The sequence below is a fragment of the Cnephaeus nilssonii genome (genome assembly GCF_951640355.1).
Source record: "Cnephaeus nilssonii genome assembly, chromosome: 4".
NCBI classification, from domain to species: Eukaryota; Metazoa; Chordata; class Mammalia; order Chiroptera; family Vespertilionidae; genus Cnephaeus; species Cnephaeus nilssonii.
This window is the reverse complement of record NC_137075.1, coordinates 88816958-88838126: the sequence shown is the minus strand read 5'-3', so window position 1 is coordinate 88838126 and position 21169 is coordinate 88816958.

Here is a 21169-nt window from a genome sequence, read left to right as displayed (position 1 = left end):
GTCTCTCCAAGTCAGCCCCCGGGCAGGAGGCCAGGCTTCTGCATGGCACAGGCACACCCCACCCCACCCGGCACCTCCTCCCTTCACACGGAGAACCTTAGAGGGTCCGAGTTCAGCATCCCCCCTCCCACTTCACAGACGAGGAAAGGAGCAGGGCAAAGAAAAAGCAGTGGAGCTCTGATACCCCTCCCAGACCCGCTCACAGATCCTCTCCCCCTAATGTCTCTCAGAGCAGGAACCAGCCGGGAGGAACCCTCACTACCAGCCGGCGCTGTGCTGTGCACCTCACTCCTATGAGCTCATGTGAGGTGGCCCTCATGGCCCTCATGTAACAGGTAGACAGAGAGGCGAGCTAACTGTTGGAGCCAAAATGTGGTCCCAGGTCTTCTGATTCTAGGACCCACAACCCTAGCCACTGGTGGTCACTACCGTGCACCAAGGCCAAGGGGACATGTCGGAGCCGAGACAGGCTGTGCGGTCAGGCAGGGGCTGGTCAGCTGTCCATCTCTAATGTCTCCGGGCAAGTACCATGTGGGGGCAGGACCTGAGATTGCAGCTGTGGGAGGGATGGAGTCTGAGGAACGAGCCCTCTCCCTCTGGCCCCCCGGGAAGGTCCCTGTTCTGGTCCAGGCCATTTCTCTCAAGTTCCAGCCTGGGCAAGGCCTGCTGACACGGGAAGCCGGGTTGCCCTCCTGCGTCCGCTCCAGGGCAGGGCAAGGCCACCCGCAGGACCTCGAGCAGGGGCCGCTCTTGCTAGTGATTTACAGGCACAGAGATGAAGACCGAGCCGCCAATCAGGCCCTCCACAGCCGTCTCACCCGGCATCCAGGATCTCCCAGATCTCACCACATCCCCCCACCCATCCCATCCCACAAGCCTCCTCTCACCGCCTCTCAGGATTCACCTGTGCCTCTGCCATGCTGTTTCCCCAACAGGGGCCCCCCGCCCTTCCTGCCTCTATACCTGTATTTCACTCTGGACAGTGCCTCAGGTGGAGCCCCAAACCCTTCACCAAGCTCTCTGCTGGTCCAGCCCACAGCGGCCAGGCAGCGTCCTCCAACCCCTTTCCCCGGAGGGCCGCTCCCGGTGGGAGAAATGGCTCAGGGAGTGTGCCGGGACAGGGCAGGGCCAGCCCCGCCAGCAGCCACTTCAGCCTTGTTTTGGGGACACATTCAGCCCCAACTCAGCCTTATTTCAGGGGCACACTCAGCCTCTGTAGTCCCTGCAGACCTGGAGGGGTCTTGGAGTCGTCACCCATATCTCTGTGCCAACAAAAGCATACGGCGTAGCTCTTTGGGGCATTCTAACTGGCACCTCTCTGCCACTGTGCCCAGGCGGGGTGACAGCCAAGGTCCAGGAGTTCCTGGGACTACAGCCCTTAGGAAGACAGAGGCCTGGCCCCAGGGACCCCACCACATAGCCCTGACCCCAAGACTGCTGGTCCTCAGCCCCCAGGCCCCGGCGGGTAATGGAGCACACGCTTCCTGGAGCCCGGGGTCCCCTTTAGGACCCAGGGCAGCTCCCGGCACATGGGAAGTCTGGACTCCTCGCAGCTCAGGTGGCGGCTGGCTGCCGGGGAGGGGAGGGGGCGGGGGGGGGTGGTGCTGGCCAGGCTGTCTCTCACCCCGGTGGGAAGTGGGTGCAGAGCCAGTGGTGGAAGGGGAGGCGCACGTGCGTCATTCATTCGCTCTTTTTTCCCCACCCTTTTGCCCCAGACCCTAACCCCACCCCACTCTCAGCCCCACTGTCCCCTCCCCCTCCTCTCCTTCCCTCCCCCACCCCCATCTCCCCAAGGACAAGCAAAGTTATTACAATAACGAATTAGCCAGCCGCGTACTGCCGCCACTGGCGAAGACAATTATCCCCGCCGCACCTCCCTAGCCGCGGCTGGCTCCCGCATAAAGACAGGCTTTTGGGGCCGCTTGTGCTTTGATTGGAAATGAAGAGATTGCTAATTAGGGAACACCTGCTGGGACCGGGGCTGGCAGGAATGGAGGCAGGACCGAGGAGGGGCCATTTAAGGCGGGGCCGTGTGCATCTGCCCTGGCGCCCTGGTCTGTGTGCCACTGGGTTGCGGGGAGACGAGACGAAGGAAAGAGAGCCGGCACCACAGGAGCACCCCAGCGATTTAATCCGACTCTCCGTCACCCCCATCTCGAAGCCATAAAACAAACCCAGACATTTTATGGAGCTTTTCACCTTTTACAGGATGCTAATTTGTTTATGGGCGGCTGTACTTCTGCTTGTCTTTGCACAGGGCCGTGCCCGGCTGGCCGTGTTCGTGTTCGGTGGTTGTGCTGTGCACAGCTGTTTCCAGCGGAGCCACCAGTATCGGGGTGCACACAGCCTCCGGCTCCCTGAGGAGGGACGGGATGGGAAGTTCACACAGAGGTGACCTGAGGGCACCAGGACCGCCCAGTGGCAGTGACAGTCAGGGAGGGACATGAGGGCGAAGGGGAATTAAACCCTTTTCTTCACTCCTTCCTGGGCCCTGGGAAAACAAGCTCATGGGTGGTCTGGTCCCAAAATGAATAGCCAATTTTTATGCTGGAGTTGATGGGGCTTGGTGACCAGAGATATTTCCTAAATACTGCAGTCAAACACTGTTCAAGGAGCCCCCTCCCCCCTCCCTCTCCCAGCCTCAGACCCTTTCACCGAGAGGATGCTGAGTGCTCATTCCCCTCACCACCTGGCTTTTCAGTCACTGCTCCTGTCTGAACTGGACTCACCAAAGTGTATTGAGCAACTATTCTGTGCACCGAGGATCACACACACACACTTTAGGGCACTCTTTTGAATATTTGCCCTCAGATCTCAGCCCTGGTGGGAAGACAGGTATCTATAATAATAAAAGCATAATATGCTAATTAGACCAGACAGCCAATGACCTTCTGGACATTCTTCCGGATGAAGCTGTGGCCGTGGGGGCCAAGGTAGAGGCAGTTAGGGGTGATCAGGCAGGCAGGCAGGCAGAGTGATTAGGAGCGATAAGGCAGGCAGGCAGAGTGGTTAGGGGCGATGAGGCAGGCAGGCAGAGTGGTTAGGGGCGATTAGGTAGGCAGGCATGCAAGCGGTTAGGAGCCAGCAGTCTCAGATTGTGAGAGGGTGCAGACCGGGCTGAGGGCCCCCACCCCTGTTCACGAATTTCGTGCACTGGGCCTGTAGTATAACTGTAAGTCAGGGTGACTATGCAAGGGGCCCCAGAGTACATGCGTGGACCAGGACAGAGAGATGACTTCCACCAGAGGAGGTGTGAAGGAGGGCTTTTCTGGGAAGGGGATGATCTAGCAGACTTGTAAATGTGTGTGTGTGAGCCCACACACAGGAGTGAGACCCAGGCCAGCCTTGGTAGGGAGATGGAGTGTTTCAGCCTGCTTGGAGCAGGGGACTCGAGGGCAGCGAAGGGAGGTAGAGGTGGTTGTGGAGCACAGGAGATGTGCTAGAGGTCCGGTGGGGCCCTGGCCATGGAGGAAGGGTAGCATTTGCACACACACTTTTGAAGGCTGCCTGCTGTCCTTGTGCAAGGATTTGGGGGAGGGTATTGTCCAGAGTCGCCCAGAAGATGCTGATCCTGGAGCTTGACTTAGATTCAAGTGGTTTCCCATCCAGCACACCTCACTCCTGGGCCAACTCTAGACACTTCCTCTCTCCCCTCCACCTTCTACACTTTAGGTTTCTAAAGCACACAAGTTCATTTGCCCACAGAATGAAGCATTTGTTAAAATGCACAGAAAGTATCCCAGCAACCCCAGTTCACTGCAGGAGGAGCTCATGGAGTTCTGTACTGGTACGAGCACTGGGCTGAGTGCTCTTACCACTTGGCCTCAGTTTTCCCACTTACAGAATGGGGAAGTACTCCTTACTTGTTTGGGGTTTTCTGCAGCTTTGATAGTCCACAATCCCACCGAGCATTGCACAGTGTTGCGATGCAGTGTAAGAAGTGGTTAAAAGTATAGGTGTTACCACAAATAGACCCTCACATATATGGTCAAATGATTTTCAACAAGGGTGCCAAGACCAGTCAATAGGGGGAGAATAGTCTTTTGACAAATGGTATTGGGAAAACTGGATACATTCACATGTAAAAATAAATGAAGTTGGACTCACACCTAACATTATATACAAAATCAAAATGGATCATAGACCTAAATGTAACCCCTAAAAGTGTAAAACTCTTAGAAGAAAACATAGGGCAAAACTTCACGACCTTAGATCTGGCAATGATTTCTTGAATATGACATCAAAGGTATAGATGGTGAGAAACAAAAATAGACAAATCGGACTTCATAAAAATTAAAAACTTCTGTGCACCAAAGGATATTATCAACAGAGGGAAAAGGCAACCTACAGAATAGAGAACCTATTTGCAAATTCCATGTCTGATAAGGCATTAATATCCAAAATACATGGATAACTCTTAAAACTCAACAACACAACACAACAAACAACCCGATTAAAAAATGGGCAAAATACAGGAACAGATATTTTTCCAAAAAAAAGATACATGAATGGCCAACAAGCACATGAAAAGATGCTCAACATCACTAATCATTAGGGAAATGCAAATCCAAACCACAGTGAGATACCACTTCACATCCTTTAGGATGGCTACTATCAAAAACAAAAACAGAACAGAAATAAATGTTGGCGAGGGTGTGGAAAAATCAGACCCTTTGTTCTCTGTTGGTGGGAATATAATATGGTACAGCCACTGTGGAATACAGTACGGCATTTTCTCAAAAAATTAAAAATAAAATTATCACATGACCCAGCAATGCCACTCCTGTGTATATATCCGAAAGAATTGAAAGCAGGATCTCCAAGAGGTATTTCTAGACATGCATCATAGCAACATTATTCACAGAAGCTAAAATGTGGAAGCAACACACGTGTCCATTGGCAGGTGAATAAATAAGCAGAATGTGGTCTAAACATACATACAGTGGAATGGAGAAAATTCTGACACATGCTACGACGTGGGTAAAACTTGAGGACATTATGCCAGTGAAATAAGCCAATCAGAAGAGGACAAACACTGCATGAGTCCACTCATCTGAGGTACCTCGAGCAGTCAAATCCATGAAGAGAGTAGAAGCATGATTTCCAGGGGCTGAGGGAAGGTGGGGTGGGATGTAGTGTAGAGTTTCAAATGATGAGAACAGAGTACCAAGCATGGTGCCTGCTTCACACTGTGTGCTCAGTAATGGGACTCCTCCTCCCTCTCCCCCTCCTGCTCCTTCTCTCTCTCCTCCCCCTCATCAGCAGCATCACAAGCTGTACCCTTCTCCATGGCGTCAGGTTAGAAAGCCCAAACCTCACTCAGCGTCAGTATCCTCTCACTATAATTTAACAAGTGTCTCCATTTTCAGAGCCACCTGTACAATGTCCCCCTTTGACTGATGTGAGAATAGCGATCCTCCAGGGAGTTTCCAGACCGGTCAGAGAGAAATGGCAAAGCTGGCAAAGCCTCATGTCCACTCGGGGTCCATGGCCCTGGTGGGACAAGCAGGCAGCCATGGACGCAAGAGGCACAGGGCCTCTTGGTTGAGAAGGCTTTGCCAAGTGCTGGCACAGGCCCGGCAATGTGAGCCTCTGGTACTGAAGGACAGCGGGCCCTCCGCCCGGCCGCCAGGATGGGCCCCGAGAGAGACAGAAACACAGGCCCCTGAGGGGCTGGAGGCACAGCTGTGAGGTCACCCAGCCCAGGCCTGGGCTCCCCCTGCCCAGGCAGCTGCCAAAAGCTGGGGATGGGTCCCGGGGGCTGGGCTGGTGCTGGGCCCAGGCGTGGCGGCTCCAGCAGATGGTGGCCCGTGCACCCCAGAGCCCTCCCTGCACCCAGGGAAGCGAACGTGCCAGGCGCTGGGAAAAGCTGCTGGCAGGACGGGGCTTTCTTCCCTCCCCCGTGCATGGCACAGAAGAGAGGAAAGCAGCGTGGCCTTTAAAAGTGCCGCGGGGTCTTGTCGTGGGGTAGAGGAGGCGTGGAGAATCATGTGGTCTCAAACACCTTACAAAGCAAACCTCAGTTCTATTCTCCTCCCAGGTCTACAATCAAATTCTTCAGTCAGCAAGGATTTGGACTAGACTAACATTGTTAGTATCCGAACGCCCTCCACCGCGCTGAGTTTGTGTCCATGAAAACCCTACGCATTGTCCTTGAGTTGTGGCCACCTCGCCAGGAGGAGGGCAGAGCTCCCAGCCCACCCCGAGTGCACACTTTCAACGGCCTCACCTCATCCTCACAGCCACCCCACGAGGCTGGATTTGATCGTCCCCTTTGCACGTGTGAGGGAACAGAGTGCAAAGAGGCAGATGAACTGGCCTGAGACCATAAAGCAAAGATGCAGCAGAGCCAGAACTCGCAGCCAGGTTTCTTAAAGTTTCTTCTTTGTTTCGACTGGGCAGGCGGAGCACAGAGAGGTGCCGAGGACAGACTAGTGAGGGCGTTCTGAGCGGCAGCGTAAGGATGTGCCCAGCAGCTTGCACGCAGAGTGTGAACGCACATATCCATGAGCGTGGACATGAACAGGCGTGTGCTCTGGGCACAGAGAGACCTTGTGGGAAATTGAAATAGATGCCGGCCATGCAGAATGGAGTTCTCCACTCTTGGGCTTTATATTACGAGGGCTCCACACAGAGCCAGGGAGGAGGTAACTTAACTTCAAGATGTGGCTGGTATAGGGCTGGGGGAGGAAGCATGGTGGAGGCATTACAAGTGGATGGAGGAGAGGAGGTGGTTGAGTAGGGCAGAGGAGCTCACACAGGGAGAGGCTCAAGCCCCTGGGGACTGGGATGAGCTGGGCAACCTGGACCCACTGGGCCAGCATGCCTTCAGGGACCTGACCCTAGCGTTTTCAGAACTGGGCGCCAAGCCCTACTGGGTTGGTATAAATATACACACACACACACACACACACACACACACACACACACACACACACATACTAGAGGCCCAATGCACAAAATTCGTGCAAAAGTAGGCCTTCCTTCCCCCGGCTGCCTGCACCTGCTTCCCTCTGACACCCGGGACCCAGGCTTCTCGCGCAGCCCCGGCTTCATCTGGAAGGTTGTCTGGAAGGACGTCCGGTCTAATTAGCATATTATACTTTTATTATTATAGATTTTAATTGATTTCAGAGAGAGGAAGAAAGAGGGAGAGAGGGATAGAAACATCAATGAGAGAGAATCATTCATCAGCTGCCTCCTGCATGCCCCCTACTGGGGATCAAGCCCACAACCCAGGTATGTGCCCTGACTGGGAATTGAACCATGACCTCCTGGTTCATAGGTTGATGCGCAACCATTGAGCCACACTGGCTGGGCCCTACTGGTTTAGTTTTGAGATGTGGACTATAGAGGTGACCAGGCTTGAGTTCTTTGGTAAAGTCATCTTTACCGTTTTACAGGTCCCCAACGCCCTCGGTTAGGCTCATGTGGGAGCCCATGTTCCTTCGGCTGAAAATTGTAGATCCAAGTCCTGCAGGTTTGCCGTGGCCATCAGATGCAGTAATGCACTGAGCCTGGCCCCACACCCTAAGCCCTGCAGCACAAGTTCCCTCCCCCGAGTACTTGCCATTCTCACACACATCCCCGTCCTTTTTCTCGAGGCAGCCAGACAGGCTAAGCCAAGTACAAGCGTGCAGGGACCCCTCCTTCCTCACGCCTCCTCCACCTAATTTCACACTCCAAAAAAACAAGAACTAGACACAGAGCCAGGCCGGTGGCCACTTATAATAAATGCTGCCTGGGAACAGGTGATGCCTACAGACCCCATCCTGGCCTTTGGCAGAAGGCAAACCAAGGGCCAAAAGGAGGCTCTCAATCCCATCAAAGGGGCCCAGAGGGAAGCCACCCTCCGCAGCAGAGGAAGAGGCTGTGTCTTACTCCGTTTCCAGCTCCCACAGAGTGAAAGCCAGAGGTGCGAGCGACTCTCTCCCTCTGGCTCTGGTGAGCTTACCCCAGCAGGGAAGGGCATGACACCAGCTACGGACACTGGCATCTTCAGGGGCCTGTCTTTGTAACCAGCCACCCCGGGTCCTGGTGCTGCTTCTAATGGCTCTCCCTGGGCTGGCACATCCTGGGGAGCGATGGGAGCTCACTGTCCAATTCCAGGTGGCCCATGGAGCGGGAGAGACAGGCCCTCACGGGGCCCTGCCTCACAATCTCGCTGCCGCAGATGCTGCAGGTGCTCTGCTCAGAGCCCGGCCCATTGTGCGCACGCCCCCAGCAGCTGAAGGCTGCAGCCTTCTCTGGGGGAATTGTTCTTGACCACTGGGAGCCGCCGCGGTCCAGAAGGGCCTGGAGTTGACTCTCTCACCTCAGGACAGCTCTCAGACAATGCCTGGTTGACATGGGCGTCAGCATGCCTGCATTCTTGCCTCAAGTCGGAACAACTCTGTGGTGGAGTTTATGCTCCAGAGCCCGCTGGGATCAGGCTGAAGCTAGACCGCAGCGGAGTCCATGTCCTTGCCTGGCTCCCTCCCCACCCTCTCCTTCCTCACTCTCCTCCAGGTTCCTCCAGGCAGCACTCCCCCGATACCTCTCTTGCCAAGAACTGGGGTTCAGGCTCTACCTCCAGGGATTCTGGCTAAAGACACTCTCCTCCCCAACCTCTCAGGAGTCTTCCCCAGAGAACCAGGGTGACAGGCACATGGAAGTGGAACCGCCAACCACCACCTCGCCGAGGCATGTGCACGCCCATCGGGGGAATCCAAGGCCCGCGGTGCCAGCGCCAGTATCAGTGGGGAAACGGGGAACCTCCAGCTTCTGATCCACAAGGCCTGGGAGAGGAGAGCGAGCGCTTGTTCTCCTCCGCGCCACCACACTCTGGGAGCCAGCGCTTGGGCCAACGTGGCCCTGCACCTGCCCTACCCCTGTCCCATGCAGCTGGGACCCCGTGGCCTCCATCTCCACGGGCACCACCACAGTCACACCAAACAAGCTCCTCTCTCCCTCACCCCCTGCAGGAGCACTTTTGTATTCTCCCTGAAGAAGGGACGCAGAGGACTGGAGCTCACAGGAGCCTCTGAGTAGGTGGGACACAAAGTCCCCAAGGAAAGCAGGTCCTTCAGAGGCAGGAAATGTCCCCACTGAGCTGTCAATCATCTAACATGTTCAGTGTGACACTGAGGCTTAGGGAAAGGGACAGCGCTAAACCGTGGGAATCCTATCCGTGACTATCAAGTATCCATAGCATTTCCCGGCCAAGGGCAGGTGAGGGACCCCCGCTGCCCCCACCCACTGCATTCAGGAGGCAGACCGCAGGCTGCGAAGGCCGCTAAGAGAAAGGGAAGCCAGAGGAAAGGCAGAAACCCGATGAACCTGTGCCCGCTGAAGGTCACGAACAGGGAGATACACACTTAGCCCTAACCAGTCAGCGCATGCTGAGCTCCATCCAAGGTGGGGAGAGAGTATAACTCTCCCCGGGGTGGTGATTGGCATCCTGAGAGCCAGGGTGGGTGGATCTAGAGGAGATAGGGCCACAGGAGACCGGGAGAGGCTGAGGCATGGCGAGAGCCCCTTGTCCCAGCCTCACTCTCTCAATAAGAAATCTGTGCGGTGGATTACGCCTGGCACAGCCCACACAGGAGCGAAGGACACACATGGTCCAGCGAGATATTGGGGTGCTATTGGTGGCGGGAGTGGGGATGGAGCCCAAGTGTCAAGTTAATACAGATGATGCTCTCAGAACACAGTCAGGAAAGATGACGTGTGGAAAGCGTGTGGTGGGAAAAAGACAACGCAGGAAATGAAAAGGGATGCCAACATGGCCTATGGATGGATTGAGGTGGGAAAGGCCAGGGGGGCGGGGAGGGGAGCAGGAAGGTGCAGTCATATCCAGGCAGGAGCCAACAGGACCACGCGTTCTGAAAGAAGGACCCACGTCCCGGTGGCTTTTCACATCTACCCCCTGTAGCCACAGAGGAGGCGTACATTTCACCAACAGGGTTTCCAGCATCTAGGAGGGATTTTAGACATTGACTTAGGGAAAAGCAAAGACTGAGTAATTGCAAAGACAGGGGACTCGCTGGACACAGCACCTGTGGTGTCATGTTTACGAGGGTGCAGGGACTTGGGGGGTCCAAGCTACGAGTGGTAGCATCTCCTGTATGGGTCTGTTAAGGGAACACCTGACACTTTTCAAAGATTAGCAAGGACACTCACATTTTGCAAACATAGGACCAAGTTCAATGTAACTGGAACAAAAGGGCATTGGTGTGGCTTTTGGTGGCTGCCTGCGTGCACTGAGCCCTGTGGCATATTGCAGAAGGTAACAACAGGTCATCCTACTTACTCCCTGGGTGGCCTGAAGCAAGAACCCCGACCCCAGTGCCTCTGCCCCCTCTTCTGTAAAATGGGAATGATAACAGCACTGACGTCGTTCAGCCATTGCAGAGGCCAAAGACAAACTGTGCCAAGTGTCCAAACACAACAGGCCCTCGATCAATGCCTCCTTCCTCCTCCCGCACACGGAGAGGAGCTGCAGGGGTGGACATGTGAGGGAGTGCAGCCGCCAGCAGGTGCTGGGCAACAGTGTGAGGAAGCAGGGAAGGAACGTGCAAGGGAATGTCATGGTTACACACCAGGTGACACCATGCGGTGTCGCTGTCATGGGGACAAAACGTGGAACCCTTCACAATATGGTGCCCAAGAGAGACTCCGCAGGCTTTTTAAGGCTTTAAATTCATAGTGTGGTTGGGCCGCCATGTGAAAACCGCTGGTTAAAGAAAATATGTGGTTTTGGGGGAGAGAGAACAAAGCATGTCCCCAGGCTCAGGATGGAAATGACAGAGACCCAAGCCCCCGTGAACTGTGCGAGTCCAACTGTAAGAACTGCTCTTCTGGGGAATTTTGGTGGAGGACTAGGCAAGGCCCGAGATCAAGGGTCCAACATATAAAGGAATCACTTTATCCGTTTTGTGAAATGGCAAAGGCAGCTGTGAGAAGGGGCACGAGGGATCCGGGGAAGTAGATTTCAGGACATAGGGGAGAGTGTTTTAGAAGTAAGTTAGGCACCGTGAAAAGAATCGCCACACAACGATTAATGATGAAATCAAGGCCATTTAGTCAAAAATAACAAAAAAATCTTTACCAGGAAGCACATAGGGACCCAGAAAATGGATAAGGGATACCTTGTGCTCTGAGGGCTCTTTATTTAGCAAGTCTGCAAACGCCGTATTTTTAAATTAATGGGGTCTGATGGAGAGAGGGGAACAAAGGACAGAAATAGACAGCACGATGGTCATGTAGAGAAGCAGGCGTGGCCGTTGGGGGATAATGTCATTCCTCAAAGCTGTTTCCAGTGGGTTTGTTTCAGGCAGCTCAACGCACATATTATTGCGAGAAGATTGTCCAGTTCACACCATGGAGGCGCCACCCACCGCCTCCAACCAGGGAGGGAGGACACAGAGGGTTAAAACTGAAGCCAGGCCTGCAGCATGTCCGAAAGCAGCAGGAGGGTGGCATTTACCCGTGCCCACTTCTTTCACTAGTACATCCACAGGCAGGTCGTGTCCAGCCTCCATGCTGGGTAACAGGGCTCCCAGTCCCACGCACAGAGCCTTCATTCTGGAGGGGACACCATCAGGCTCACAGCTGTGATACAGGATGACCACTGCCTGGGAGGAAGCTCAGGGCTGGACCCAGAGGAGCACAGGTAAAGAAACAGAGGCGGGGGGACATGAGGTGTCTGGGACAGTCATCGGGCGGTGGCAGAGCTGGAACGAGAGCTGGGGGCTTCAGGAAGCTCAAATAAAGGCTTGCTCAATACACCGCCATAAAAATTTGTTTTATTTCCATACACAGTGTCCAATTACATCAGTAGAGTGTCATACTCCAAGGTAATAATTCTGATTTTTTAGCAAATAGATTCCAAAGATTTCATCCTAGTTCACCCCCATGCCTTGTGCCTGCCCCCATTTCCCATCTTCAATGATTAGGCAAATTTAAGTGGGGAAGCAAGCGAGGAGCCCGAGGAAGCCAAAGCAAACACATGCACTTGGCAGGAGGGGGCACAGAATCCTATCTAATAAAGAGGGAATATGCTAATTGACCCTCACACTGTCACAAAGATGGCGGCGCCCACAGCCAATAAGGAGGGAATATGCTAATTGACTGCCCCGCCCTCAAAGATGGCGGCACCCACAGCCAATAAAGAGGGAATATGCTAATTCACTGCCCCGCTCTCAAAGATGGTGGCGCCCACAGCCAATAAGGAGAGAATATGCTAACTGACTGCCCCATCCTTAAAGATGGCGGCGCCCAGTCCCAGCAGCCCCACCAGGGCAGCAGGTGAGCGGCAAGGCTGGGCCCGCCCCCAGGCCCACCCGGCCGCTCCGCATGCCTGCCTCCGGAGTCTCCCAGTCCCCTCAGCCCCACAGCTGCCCAGGGCCGGCCCGAGGCACAGGCAAGCCTCAATGGCAGCTGCCCAGCCACCCAGGGCCACCCGAGGCTCAGGTAAACAGAGCCGGCCAAGGCTTGCGCTGCCAGCAGTGGCAGCAGCAGAGGTGTGATGGGGCATCGCCTTCCCCTGATCACCGGGTTGCCTCCTGCCCCTGAGGGCTCCCAGAATGTGAGAGGGGGCAGGCCAGGCTGAGGGACTCACCCTCCAGTACATGAATTTTCATGCACCAGGCCTCTAGTACTCTAATAAGCACGACTCCTCGTCTCCAGAAGCTGGTCTTTCTCATTCCCGTGCACACCTTGTGTCAGATCCCTAGGCAATGAGTGGCATCTTCTGCATGTTTTAGATCCCGTCTCTAGAATTTTTCTGAACCCCCTTCGCGTATCAGTGCTGCTGGCTGTCCTAATCCACCAAGACTGCTCATTAGAGTAACTTGGCTTTGCTTCGAAATGTCTGTGGCTAAGGGCAGAGATCTGGGTGACGATTTTGGAAGAGAAAAATGCCGCCGCCATATTTCTGTTGCCCATGAATAAAGCCTGAACTTGTAGGGACTGGTAGCCACCTCCTGATCTTTCCCCCTTGGGGCTAAAAGTGGTGGTTGGGTCCCTCTGGCTTCCAAAGGAGCAACAGCAGATGAGCATCTGAAGGCAGAATTAAGTCATTACATGAGGGTGTTCTCAATTGAGTGCCCTAGAGTGAACAGTAATTACACTTTCCTTCAAGATCACTCTCAGCCCAAGCCAGGGAGAGAGGAGAGCCATGGATGGATGGCCACAATACCCTTACCATGCACATGTGCCCACAGATACACAGGTTGGTCACAAGTCTGGGTTTAGAATTTGGCCCTAAGAGCTGAAGTCGCTGCTACAAGTTCTTGGAAATATACAAATCATCCCCACCCCCCGAGGCATTAGAAATTGTCCTTACCTATTCCCATTCTTCTTTCCTTGCTAAGTCTCCCTGAGATGCACCATCAAGTATGTGGAGAACAAGCAATCCCTGCTTCATTAGCTTAGTTACACTCCACCAAGAGGAGGAATTGGCCCTTGCAGAAAACACACTCCAGTGACTCCACAACTTAGGGACACACAAGACAACCCATTTAAACCATTTCCAACCTTCCCACCTGGACTGGGACTTTAGCAGCCAGGCTGTGGAGAGCAGATTTCCACGAAAGGGGAAAGGCTTGGCCAGATCACCCCAAACCCAGGCAGGCACAGGGGGATGCTCACTTGGTTTGGGGATATGGAAGTGCAGGGAATTGTGGAGGGCCAGGGTATGTCTTTAAATCACCTCTAGAGCAGCACCTTCTGCCATATTTGTAAGCTGTCCAGGGTGACTGTGGGAGGAATGCAGGGACTTTGAAAGTCTCCTCCCTCCTGGCCTTTTTGGCATGGGGTCCTAGAAAACGCTTACAACAGCCGTCATCATCATCATCAACAGCAATGGTGTCTAGAGTTTATTGTCTAGCAGGCACTGTTCAAGGGCCTGGACACGGGTCTCCTTGAACCTGCACTACAACTCAGGAGGAAGTTGCTCAGCACACCCATTAGACAGATGAGGAAACTGAGGGTGGGAAACTTGCCCAAGGTCACAGCTAATACAATGTGGACATGGATAGGTCCAGGATCATGGCTGTGAAGCTCACTTAGTCACCACCCAAACTACTTCGTGGAAATGACAGTAAAGGAAAGTGTGTGCTCTGATTCTTATTTTAGCCCCATGCCAATCTCATGAGTTACTCAGAGCAGGTTCAATCTCCTTTGTGGGTGAAGAAATGAAGGTGCAGAGAGGCTAAGGACTTGCTGAGGTCACCCTGTTGGGAAACTGTCTTCTCAAATCTCACCCATGCTCCTTTCTTTAGAGCAGGGGTGGGGAATGTCCGATCCGTGGGCCCTACAAGACCGGAGAAATCATTTGGTCTGGCCCTGCAAGGCATTAGGAGTGAGTTAATTAAATGTCTGACCAAATAGAGCAGGCTAATTTCTAAGTTGATAATTTTGTATGGCCCGCGAATGATGTTATAGATATCCAAATGGCCCTTGGCAGGAAAAAAGGTTCCCCACCCCTGCTCTAGAGGCTGCCAAAGGGCTCTGAGCAAACCCAGAGGAACAGCACCCTGGCCTGGGGCTTCTCCAGCCGTGTAGAAGCCTGATGTGACTTCCGGGGTGGCGGATTGTGGGGAGGAGAATATTAGGACCACGGAGGTATGAAGCCGTGGTCTCTAGGAATCAAAGACAAAACAAAAAGGCAGAGTATAGATTTTGTTTCGAACAAGAAGTTCTGACCGGTTCTCTGCTCACCGCCCAGGTGTACCTACAAACAGGGGAGGTGAGGAGAGAGAACAAGCCGAGGAAAGTGATAGGTAATAGGGACTGATGGATGATGGTGAAGGCTTGAAGCCCGAGGCCTCGGATTAAAGGGGCACAGGCTGCTGACCTGTGGTTACTGGCTATGTTAGGACTACAACGTATGAGGTCCATATTGAACAAGTTCTAAAATGTAAACTTTCTGAGCTGGAGGGTCCAAGAGATTGCTCCCAAGCCCGCATGTTATGATCAAGGGAACTGAGGCCCCGGGAGTGTGTGTGCCTCAATCGCCACTGATCTGAGGTGGCTGGGTCCATGGGCCTGGTACCTGCCCCTCCGTCCCCAGAGCCACAGATGAAAGCAGCCCTCAACATCGGGCCTCCCTTCAGGGGACTCTGTCTTTCAACTTTTTATTTCACAACTAGTAGCCCATTTGCAGGAAAATCCTGCAAGCGGCTGTTGCGGCCGCATGCGCTGCCGCTGCCGCCGCCTTTGCGGCCACCGTGCCTGCACCCGCTCGCCACTGCCGCCCGCCCCCGCTCGCCACTGCCGCCCGCCCCGCTCCGCCCTGTTCCACCTCGCTCCGCCCCGCCCGGGCTTTCCCTCTGGCAGCCACCTTGCTTTCCGCTTTTCCTCCCTCTTCCTTCTAAGTTGTCTTCAGTCTTCACTCCTCCCTCTCTCAATGTATGCAAATTAACCGCCATCTTTGTTGGGTAATTTGCATACTCGCCCTGATTGGCTGGTGGGTGTGGCTTTGGCTGGTGGGCGTGGCTTGGGCGTAGCGAAGGTGCGGTCAATTTGCATATTACTATTTTATTAGGTAGGATAACTCTAGACTCACAGGGAGCCACAAAGAAAACAGATAGGGAGGCCCTGCGTACCTTCATCCAAACTCTCCCAGCTGACTGGTCCACACACAGTGCTCACAGAACCGCAGATACACATGGGGTGGTAGGTCTCTTCCCGAGACTGGCTTAGGAGTGAACAATCCATGACATTTCTTTCTCAGATGTTATCCTACCCTCCTCGCTGCCATGAACCCTAACACACACACACACACACACACACACACACACACACGGCCCAATCAGCAATAATTTCACTCCTGAATATTGCTAGAAAGATCACTAAGCCAAGCTAATCAATGGCCTCAGCCAGCCACCGGCCCCAAGAGATGCCCCGACTTTTCACTGCTATCCTTTAACCCTCGGCAGCCTGAGTTCCTATCCCCTGCCTTCCAGAAGAGAGCAGAAACACTGACTGGGAAGAAGCCAGTGCCTAGATAATGTTTCTATCCCGCTGCCGTTCAAAATCCGTGTCTGTGCTAATGGGAACAGACACTTCAGAAGGAAGGTCCGCCTCTTATGTGTGCCCCCGGGACCAGCGCGGGTAAAGCAACAGGAAGAGCAGGGCCCCTACAGGGTGGGGACAGCAGAGGAGGCAGGTACAGCCCGAAAGGGGACAGGGGAGAGCGTGACAGATGAGGGAAATGGTCACAGTTTAGCGATTAAATTTGACACCCACTTAGACAAAGCTTTTTACTGAACAGAATAAAATTCCTGGGAAGGTTTGTGCACCTCCGAATGAAGGACACACCTCATTTTTCTTTTTTCTGGACCGAGGACCATGGGAGCAGGAGGGGCAGAGAGGGGAGAGTTGAGTAGGGGTACCTCCAACTCTAGAAGGGAGAGCAGAGCAGGGAGGGAGGAGAACACGGGCACCTGCTAAGCAGGGGGGCGCTGTGATTCACTCTCCCCCCATCCCTGCCTCAGCCAGGAGGTGAGTGGCTTACAGGTGGGGAAAGGACAGCTGGGTTCAGGCCTCACAGCCCAGAATCCCTACACAGAGACTCAGCGGGTGAGGGACTGGGACTGGGGCAGCCCAGCGGAGGACGCCTCTCAGGAACTCCCTTGCGGCCCGCTTGGCCCTTGGATTAATTTGTCAAGCGACCATGTTGAGAGAGAGGAGGACGGAGCTGTCGCCCGCTGGCTTCACAGCCAGGGCTGCCTGGCTGCCCTGGGGCAGAGCCCACGCTGCCCTCTGAGAACAGGGTGGCGGGGAGTGCGGAGTGAGTCGGAGACCCAGGAACAAAAATGCTCATGGGATGCGAGCCAGAGCCGAACAAGTCAGGCCTCCTTCCCTGACTTAGGGCTGCTAACCAAACCCTCTCCTTTCCCAAAGGGGGCGAAAAGCCCCAAGTTCTCTACAGGTTCGGGAGGGGGGTTCCCCATATGCCTTGGTCTCTGGCTTCTGAATGGCATAGCCGTGGGAGGCTAAAGCTGGACACAGGACTGACACAGGACTCTGCTGGTTAACATTTAGGGAAAACAGCCTGTTGCGGGCAGAAGGCCTGCGTCCTCCCAAAGTCCCTATGCCGAAGCCCTAATCCCCGCGTGGTGTTTGGGGGCGAGGCCTTTGGGAAGCAATTAGGCTTAGATGGGGTTATGAAGGAGGACCCCCGTGATGGGATCAGTGTCCTCCTAAGAAGAGGAGGAGACCAGCGCTGAGCTCCCTCCATGTGAGGACACGGCCAGAAGGAAGCCACCGGCACACACAGAAGGGCCTCGCCAGGACCCGCCATGCCGGCCCGCTGGTCCTGGGCCTGCCTCGGACCTGTGAGAGGATAAGGCTGTTGTTTGTCACCTAGTCTATGGCATTTCGTCATAGCAGCCTGAGCTCAGTCATAGCCCCTCAGGGGGAGGCGCAGGGACCTGCTGTCAGTGGTGTGACAGAGTGACTGCTCTGTGCTGAGCAAATGAGGGTGCTAGCACACTGGGCAAAGGGCTAGCACGTCACCTGCACTTCCTCTTCCCAACAAACCATAAGGAAGGTTCTAGAATTATCCCCGGGTAGCAGATGGGAAAAGCGAGACCTTTCAGGGGTCATGACCTCCAGTCTCACAGCTGAGAGAAAGCGGTGCTGGGCTCTGAGTCCTGGTGTGTGACTCAGGGCATGATCTTCACCACAGCTCTGTGCGCCCATGAGGGGCACTGGTTAGGGCAGGAGGGCAGGAACGGTCAGCCGTGATCTGGGCTTGCAATGGGGAAGGAAATGTTGTCCGTGCTCCTGTTCAGCGGCTGGTGCAATGAGGGAGACCCACAGAAGACCCACATGGTGGGGGAGATCAGCCAGGGGCTCCAAGAAGAGGGAGATGCCAGCCACGTGAGAAAGGATTCCCAGGAGAGTTGCCATAGACACGAGTGCTGCCTTGACACGAGAAAGGGCAAATGCAAGAGGACTCACAGGCCACTGAGGCACCGAGAGGAAGATCCGTGCCCAGGTCCTCAGGAAACAAAAAGCCAGGACCTGGGAGAGAGAGAGCCAGCAGTCGGGGGCCTCCCCGGCCTCCTGGAGCAGGAAAAAGGCCCCGTGAAAGGGCCCGAAACTGCTCACTTAGTGGGTGGCAGAACAAGGACACGTGTCCACAGAGCATGCAGAGTCCTCCCGCATGGGGACGCCCGCCCATCCTTTCCAAGCTGGAGAAGCAAGCAACACCCCAGGTGGCCCGGGCAGTCCGGACAGCCATGTGGCTGGACTCTGCTCTGTCCTCTACTGGACCCCAGAGAACCCGGGGGAGAGCAGCCAGAGCACATCGGAGAACTTAGACTCCCGACCTCCGCTTTGCCGTGACTTTGCTTGACCTTGGGCTCCTCGCCCTCTCTGGCGGGAGATCAGGGAGTTCTCGACCTGCTTTCTCCTGGGCACAGGGAGCCAGATGGGCTTTGAAGTCCTCGTGGCCACAGAGCCCCGAGCAGAGGGGCCAGGGGACCCAGACCGAGCACGGAGCCAAGGGAGAGAAGGGCCTGTGGAGATGTGGGGGAAGAAGACCGTCCTCAGCATTTCACGGGCAGGACGGAGTGGGGGCCATCCTCTCCCCCTCCACCAGGCAGCAGGGGGGACGCTCCAGCTGCTGGTAAATTGAGCCATACTCCTGCCTCCCTGTTCTCACCTCCAGACGGAGGAGGAGAATTGATCTGGGGAGTTGCAGGCGCACGGCCCCTCCAGGCCCCTGGTGAACCGAGGACCCCAGTCTGCTGCCGGGGACTCTTCTCTGAGCACGTCAGCGGCTGCCGCTGGCTGCAGAGCGTCTGCCACAGTTTCCATTTTCGCTTTGTGAACCGATTCCCCTCTCGCCCCACCTTCCACTTTGCCCAAGTTGCACAGCAGCCTGAAAATGCTGATGGCTTAACTGGTTTAATTTTTTCCCCAGCAGCCCTGAGGGGTTTTAACTCTTTCCACCAGCAGAAACCCTGCTTTTGGAGTTGAATGTTTAAACTCTCACTGGGAGACTCATAAATATTCGGAGTCACTCTCTCCCTCTCTGTTTGATTAGGAAATGAGCCTTTAACTCAATGTAATCCCCAAGCCATTAACAAAAAAGCCCTCAACAGCTTCACTATTAGAATTTCACTCCTAACCCGCTGAGGATTGAATTAGATTAACATAACTACCCACAATCTGAGTTTATTTTCTGTGCCAGATAGAAATGTGTTTTTCAGGGAGAAGGGGGAGAAAAGGGGGTGGGAGGGAGAGAGAGCAGGAGGATAATGAAATGTAAAAATAGAGATAAGAAGAAGATGGACAGATACACTGCAGAAGTGAGGTGATGGGGAGAAAGAGCTGTGCAGGGCCTTTGGTTGGAAAATCCTGCCAGCTGCCATTTTTTATTGATGGGGTATTTGGAGAGACCCCAGCTATGCGAAACTGTTTGAATTAGGGGAGCGCTTTGCAGTATTTGCAATTCCTTCTTCCTGGAGATTGATGGTCGTCTGCACCTGAGCCTGCTGTATTCCAAACACCTGTTCATTGGCCCCACTGTCCCCAATTTGGGAGGAGGCTGGGGCTGGGCATCCATGTGCTCAGGGGGAGGGAGAGGGACACATAAATGACAGCGCGTGCACACAGGCAACTGTGCACTGACATTCGGAGACATAAACAACAAGGATGGAATGGGTTAGCTGGCGCAGAAGTCACAGACAGCCCCATGACCAATTGCATTTAAAAAATCAGTTTGGAAAAAAAGATGAGTTTGCTGGGAGCTCAATCCACATAGAATTAATCGTTATTGAAGCAGAAAGTAAGTAATCAGAGGCTGCCTTATGCAAATACCTTGAAGTTTTCCCCAATTGCATCTCTATCACGAATCCCGAAGGGGAAAACCCACATCCCGAAATGGGGATGAGAGCCAGGCCCTCCATCACACTGCCAAACAAGCCCCCAGCCCACCCGAATGCATCCACAGGTCGCCAAGCGAAGGAGCAGTTCTCGCCTAAATATTCCAACAAATAGTCTTCCCTCTCAACCGCTAATGCTGGCGAGAACTTGGGACTTGCTCAGAAATGCAGGCGTCTCTCCCGCTGCATTTCAGCTCAGGCCTGCAGGCTCCCGTGTGCAGGTGGAGGGGGCGAGGAAATGGCCTGCTCTTGTGTTGAAAGGTTAGAAAGTGCCACTCTTTCCCTAAAAGGCCATTGAGATCTGAGAGTCCTAGGGTAGCTCCATTCTGCAAACAGCTGACTGCTGTGATTTCTGAACGCAATGTCTCAATCACTCGAAGCACTTGAGCTTTAATTAACAATAACCCACCAAATCCCACTTCAGCATTATTGTGGGAGCCTTAGCAGGATCTGTTTAGCAAAACAGAGTCCCTGGAAGAGAGGAGCAGGAGTGCTGCATGTATAATATATGCTCAACTCCTGCTTATGTTTTCCCTTCATTTCTTGGGTTTTACTTACCAGGCTCGGTTTAAAATAGTGACATTCCCCGCCCCCTCCACTGGCCAACAAACTCCTTATTCTGAGTTTCTCCACCAATGAACGCGGGCTCACTACCTGGACATGCCAAGTTGACCTTCTAATTTCTTACTCCTTCCTGATACCCATTACCCCTCCCACAGAACAGATGCATGGATTGAAGACAACAAGAGGCCAAAATAAAATGCCGGGTGAACATAAAGAACCAAGAGAAGGAAGGTTAAAGTTCCTAAAGGTCAAAACCGAGGTCAAGTTGCCTCTAAACAGACCCGTGTGTCCACAGTTCCTTCCCTTTCATCAAGTGAGATGTGCTGATAAAACTATCTTATCCTTAATCAAAGGCAATCCAGACGTATCTGCTTTGTTTACTGCTTTTAAATTGTTGGAAAGATCCCTCTGTTAGGGCATTGTTTTCCCAATAGTCCTTAGCAATGCAGTGTATGTAGGGTGAGCACTTTACCAGTAAATAGAAACCCAGGCATTATTAGACTTGTAAAAAAAAAAAAAAAAGAGGTACATTTTTAAAGTTGTACATAAAATACATTAGACATCGGATTTTTTTTCCCTAAAAATTTAGGGTTATTATTCCTTTGTCAGTAATATATAGCCAACCTCCCCCAGTGCAGGATTTTTACTGAATACTGTGCATTCTCCAGAAACGCAAGTCCCGTGGCCCACAGGAAGCCTGCGATGTGTTAGCCGTGTGGGCC